Source organism: Setaria italica, chromosome II (genome assembly GCF_000263155.2).
Source record: "Setaria italica strain Yugu1 chromosome II, Setaria_italica_v2.0, whole genome shotgun sequence".
NCBI lineage: Eukaryota > Viridiplantae > Streptophyta > Magnoliopsida > Poales > Poaceae > Setaria > Setaria italica.
The window spans coordinates 37,253,631-37,259,983 of NC_028451.1; positions in this window are offsets into that span (position 1 = coordinate 37,253,631).

The following is a 6,353-nucleotide window of genomic DNA, read 5'->3' on the forward strand; positions in this document are numbered from 1 at the left end:
ATGAGCATACAGTAGTGTCGAAACCTTTACTATGCCTTTTTCAATAACGTTCGATGCACGTTTTTCGTTAAGATACTGAGTAATGATTTTATCAAGTCCATTTCAACAGAGCCTTTTTGCCCCTGGCAAGAAGCAGTAGCGCGTGCAACTGCAGCAGAGTCCAGATCAATGTGGGGTTGTGGACGTACTCTGGCTATTGGTGAATGGGAAATCACTTCATCATTTCGTAGAGAACCTGACCTGCAGGGTTTCAACTTTGAAATCACATTGTTATACGTAGGGCAGGGATGCAAGTGGGTACCCGATAGCATTTTCTGATTAATTACAATGGCATGTCACTCTAATTTATTTCTCCTCCCAAATTATTTACGCAGAATATCATTCCAAGTTCATTTTATCATCTTTTTTGTCGACCCAATGACTCAAAATATTTCTAGCTTGCATCCCTAGTTATACGTACTGCCTCCTGTCTGCCACCTCCTTGAATTCATTTATGCCTCAACTACTGTACATAGTACGTGGGGCTGCTTGACTTCATATCAGCAGCACTACCTCTCTTGATATAATTTCCCTATTACTAACGTCTCAGATCTCTCTGCTTCTGTCTATATATGAGCACACAGTTTGGGAGAAAATGTAAAGAGGACTAGGAGTTTATGAATGGGACAATACTCACCGACCATGATTCTTGACAGCCATAGATAATTCGGCAATGAAATCACCGAGTGACCTTCGTTCTTATTAGGGATGGGAGGCACCCGGAGATTTTCCTTGACAGATTTAATTCGGCAATGAAATCACCAAGAATTTGTTCGGCTGAGAGGTGCACGCGCAAGGTAACGGTTGCAGCCTTGCAGGGAGCACGTACATAAGCCTGAAGTTGCCCTAATAATGTCAACCGGCTGGTTACCACTCACCACAATCCACGGTAATGCAGCCGGGCAACTATACGCTCGCGATCCAGCACCCGACCAACCGTGATCATTCGCGTCACTGCATGTAACTGGAATCAATTTGGAAACCGCCAAGGAAAATGTTCTTGACAATGCTAGGAAACAGCCAAGGGAATAATATTTCGTGGCAAATTTTTCTTGGCAGTTTTTGGGTAATTCCGAGTTGGTGTAGTGCGTCATGCAGTGCTTGTGCTGATGAGAGATGCGGTAATTAAACAGCCTGCAGGTTTGCTACTACAATCAACATATGATCAAGTTGGCAACATTTTATATTGCATTGGAGTCCAATAATCAACAAGGTGTCCCCCCTGGCCCCTGCTATTACTGGACAAAGTTAATGGTCCAGGATTCAAATGAAAACACATTTGCTACCATACTACTACGGCCTACTGCTGCTCATTATATACTTCACCTACTAGGCTACTACACATAGGGCCGCTTTACATGTTCTCCACAGAGACACCTTTTGCCCTCCGATTGTTTCAAACCACTAACTCTATATATTAGTATGTCATGAGAGAAATGCATGTAAATGGTTCTACAGATGAAACAATTGATCCCAAGCGATGGTCTCACTAGGCATATAGATCCTTCCAAGAACATATTAGGCGTCTTGATTCTATGGGAATGGAAGGCACGCGGAACATTTTCACGAGAATGGTGATAAACTTATTAACCCCACCATGCATATGCTACAAACTTGTGTTAGCTGTTTTATGTACATGTTACTAATACATAGTGGCATCACTATTTGCAGACTTGGCGAGGAGGGGTTGAAACACCGAGATGGAAGAGTTATTCGTGCCGTGGTACGGTGTCCGCCTCCGCCCAGGAGATGGGCAGTTTGGGGCCGCGTTCAAAATTTCAGCCGTAATTTTGTGAATTTCGTGAAATTTCGGTCTTTTGACCGAAATTACTATTTGCCCGAGATTTTGGTATCTGCAACAAAAGATGCACTTTTAATCCAAATTTTAGCTGAAATTTTGCGAAATTCGGTGTTTTCGATTTGGAAAAAAATTCGAAAAACGAAATCCTAATCCCTGGTTTGGGGTCCGGAGACGATTTTGAATGTTTCTTCAATTTTTATTTGCTTGCGTATAGCATCTGACCAACACAAAACGGCAGATTTTGTGCACATCCGGAATAATAATTCAGCGGCCAAGTGATCACCATCTGATGCTCTCGGGACATCGAGTTCAATGTTCAGTTTCTCATAAGTGTTGCCCACATGTGTGCAAAAATAATGTTGTCTCTACATGGTGGCACGCGTTGAAGGCTTGTCATAATTTTAATTTTATGGAATCAAAAATATCGAGTTCCATATACTATTTGAGATGATAATATTTGTCAATTAAGCAAGAGAGAGGTAGTTAGAGTACCCCTTACACAGTCAGGCAACTAAGCATGCCCAAAGTGGATGTACTATCCACCTGCTGCCTGCTAGTATTGTGCAAAGTTAATGGCCCATGATTCAAAACCCATTTTTACAGTAAAACTACTCAGCCGATGCACATATAAAGGATGCTTTACATGTCCACAGCAACACCTCTTACCCGCTCATCACTATGTACTACTACATCAGGAGAGAAATGTAAGTGGTACAAGGATAAAACAATCCCGATTGACGGCCCTGATAGACGATTATAGATTTTCCAGAAACATCACCAATGTTGATTCTATGGAATGGAAGGCACACGGAAAATTTTCATGAGAATGGTTGGTGACAAACTTAACCACCGTATATATGCTTTGTTTTGCATACACATGTTAATAGTAATAGTACATTAACACCATCATCTGCAGCTTCTACCAGGTCGCGTCAAAGTGTGCAGATCCGATCCAAAGCGCGACGGCGATCCCGCTAGAAATGATGACACGGTGTTGGCTACCAGAGGGCCTGGTTCCGTGGACACTACTCAACCATCGCATTCTTTTCTCCAACTGCGCCTTGATTGGACTTTCTGTTTCAGGTTATCCCAATTTCTGAAAGAATGTCAGATTCATCTTAGATTAGCAACAAGAAATGTTTATTATAAATAAGAAAAACCAGCCGCAACGCAGGTAATGGACCATGTTAGTGACAGGTCAGGCGTAACGTATCAGTTCTCTTTTTGTAGTTCTCGTGTATGGCATGTAGGGTGCCGACCCGTGGGTATAGCGGGCTGGACCGGAATCAAATTTTCTTTTACACTTTAACATAGACTCCAATGGTATGATGTGTTCAAACATTCTGCCTTCTACATTAGATACACTATTGGAAAACTGAGTATTGGTCCTAACCCTTAGTACCGGTGAGCATTAGTACCGGCTGGAAAACTGAGTATTGGTCCTAACCCCTAGTACCGGTGAGCATTAGTACCGGTGAGCATTAGTACCGGTACTAAAGGAGCTCCCAACCTTTAGTACCCTGTCACCCCATCCGCCTTATCCATCTCCCCCCGTACCCCTCCCATCTTTCTCCGCCCCCCTATCTCATCTCTCTCAGCACCGCCGCGACAGGGCCAAGAGCGGTGGGAGGACGCGAGGCAAGGAACAGTGGCAGGATTTTTTTATTTTTTAATACCCCTTACCCTTTAGTATCGGTTATTTAACTCGGTACTGAAGGGCCCCCTTATGTACAGAAGTAGCATATCGGTTGCACAACTGGTACTAAAGGACCTCCTGAAGTAGCAATATCGGTTGCACAATCGGTACTAAAGGGGGTTAGGAACCGGTACTGAAGACACTTTCCACAACTATGATAGGGAACACCAGCTGAGTCACGGGGCGTCTGTTTCAGAACAGCATGGTGTCAGTTTTTGTTCTTTGGAATGGAAGGCATCTGAGAAATTCATCTTAGAAGGGTATATGCCAATTCACTACAGGTATATGTATTTTCGTCCACTTACCTTTTTTTTTCTAGAATACGCAGGAGAGCTGCGCATCATTCAATTAAGAAGAAATAGATAGTACTCATACAACGCGGACCGAAACCGGGCACACGCACACGGTAGCAGGGATCCTAGGGGCTAATTACGCGAGAAGGGAGCTCCTAGACAGTAAACGACCATCACCGTCGGTCGAGATAGCGTTACAAACTATCAAAATGCCATCCTACACTAGACAAGCAGTGCGCCCCGGCCGTGAACCAGAACGTCCTCCGCGACTGCTGCTGCTAGCTGTTGCGGCGTCCGTTGTGGATCTCTGTTGAAGACACGACTGTTTCGCTATTTCCAAATTCGCCAGGAGACCAAGATAGTTGTGGTGTCGATCCCTTTCTTCCTGGCGCCATGGAAGCTTCGCCTCCGGAGCAGCCACCAATCCATCATTGAAGAACCAGGGGCTGGCAGGAAGGAGGCGTTGCCTGTCATTTGATCTACTGAGTGCCAGACCTGCTTCGTGTAGCTGCAGTTAGCAAGCAGATGATCAGAGGTCTCAGGAATCCTGGCAACAAAGACAGCACTCGCTGCAAACTGTCTAAAATCAACTTATCGCAGGAACACCTACATGTATCGAGCTAATCACCACAGTCGAGTTTGAGAGCCAGCATACGGTCAAACGCATTTGCTAAGGCAACTACTTTTAATCATAATTCATAATCCTACTGCATGCGTAGTTAAGAAATCCGCTGAGTTGTTAAATTCTAGAGATGTGCATCACTTTTAAGCAGTTGTCCATGAATCAGGATGCGGAGGTACTCATCCTATTGGTGGATGCAAAGGCGTCCATTCTATTCTAGTGGGATCAGATCAGATCGATCTTTGCCCCTACACATGCTAGCAGTACTTGTTCATGTAAAGAATAACCACAAAAGATGCAAAGGTATTGAAAATTTTCTGAAAATAAAACATGAAGCTAAAGTGCTAAATAACCAAAGAGAGAGGAAGGGAAGATCAGATGGAGCAAGGTTCGATTGAACAAGTTTCCTTTTTGCGGATTTGCCTTCTTATTTTTATTTTGTGAACAACATGTAAATGGTGTTGTCATGGAGATCTCGGTCAACTTGCATAAACCACGTTTGTAGAAATAGATTCTCAATGATACCAAATTGTGCAAAGTTGTAATGCTGATGAGCAGCGCACTCCATGTATGGAAAAGAAAAAAAAATCCATATATTGCTGATGCTGATGAAGCCATCATTCCCAAACCAATCGTAGCACAGCAAGGCTGGTTCTTTTTGTTGTATCAGCCGGTGACTACAACTACGTGTTCTGCAGCTCCGCAATGATCACAAGACCGCAACAAATTCAGTTCCACGCTTATTGCTCCCAAACTGGCTACTGAATGGTACAATTGATTTATAGTAAATTACGACATTTGACATATCAATTCTAGTAAGTCGATTACATTGTTGTCGAAAACTATTCAAGTTATTGTAATCATTCTGGTACGTTGGATGGGCTGACCACAGAATAAGCTATTCTATGACCGGCCGTAGAGTATACTCTCCCTTATACATATATATATATAGAGAGAGACACACTGCCTCTTCTTGCTTCTTTCCATCATTGTCACATGGTTGAATGCTTAACTTCAGCAACCTTGGAGAGGCTAGAGTAGTTTACACTGCTATATTTTTTAATAAAACTCCAGCAACCTATAACTTGTAGGAATGGAAGGCATCAGGAGAATTTCTATAACAATGGTATGTGCCAATTTTGCTCAATGGTATGTTGTTTCATTTTCCTTTTGACATCAAGCAGCCACCCTGAAGATCTAATATAAATTCTGCAGAGATGACTACACTTTTCTTGCACTGCACTAGCCGCAATCCGATCAGCTACTTCCTTCGCATGAGTATCGAGACCGACGGCGTCAACACATCACAGGCGTGAAGATGGCGTCAACCTGGAGTGTGCGTCTTCTCTGTAATAAGGCGTAGCGTGTGTGTAGCGGGTGCCGTTGGGCCCCAGCTGGCGGTGAGTGAAGAGAGGAGTCTTTATTACTATATTGTGTAAGACAAGATGAATCAGACAATTTACAATAGAAACAGAAACAGATCCGCGAGGAACGTTTCCTCCGCGATCGCTATCTCTCGGTCGATCCTCCTTGTCCGCTCACGTCGCCGACGATCCCCGGCAGCCAAGGGTCACGACAGTTGGTATCAGATTTGGGCTTCCTCGGCGCGCGTCGCGGTGCCGCTTACTTCGTCGATTGAACTAGATCCGGCGTAGGCGTGTTGAGATCTCGAGATTTGCCGCGCAGCACCGGCGATTCCGATCGATTTCCTGTAAGTCCTTGCCATCCCGGGTCAATTTGCGGGCGGTCATCACGGCGCCTCCCAAGCCTTCGGTTCAGACTCAATTTACCATAATGTCTGGCTACCATACTGTGAACATACAAACAAAGACATTTTCTGAATCTGTTGGGAGAGTATAATTGGAACTGAAAGGTGATTATTCATTTTTCAGGTTCTTGCAG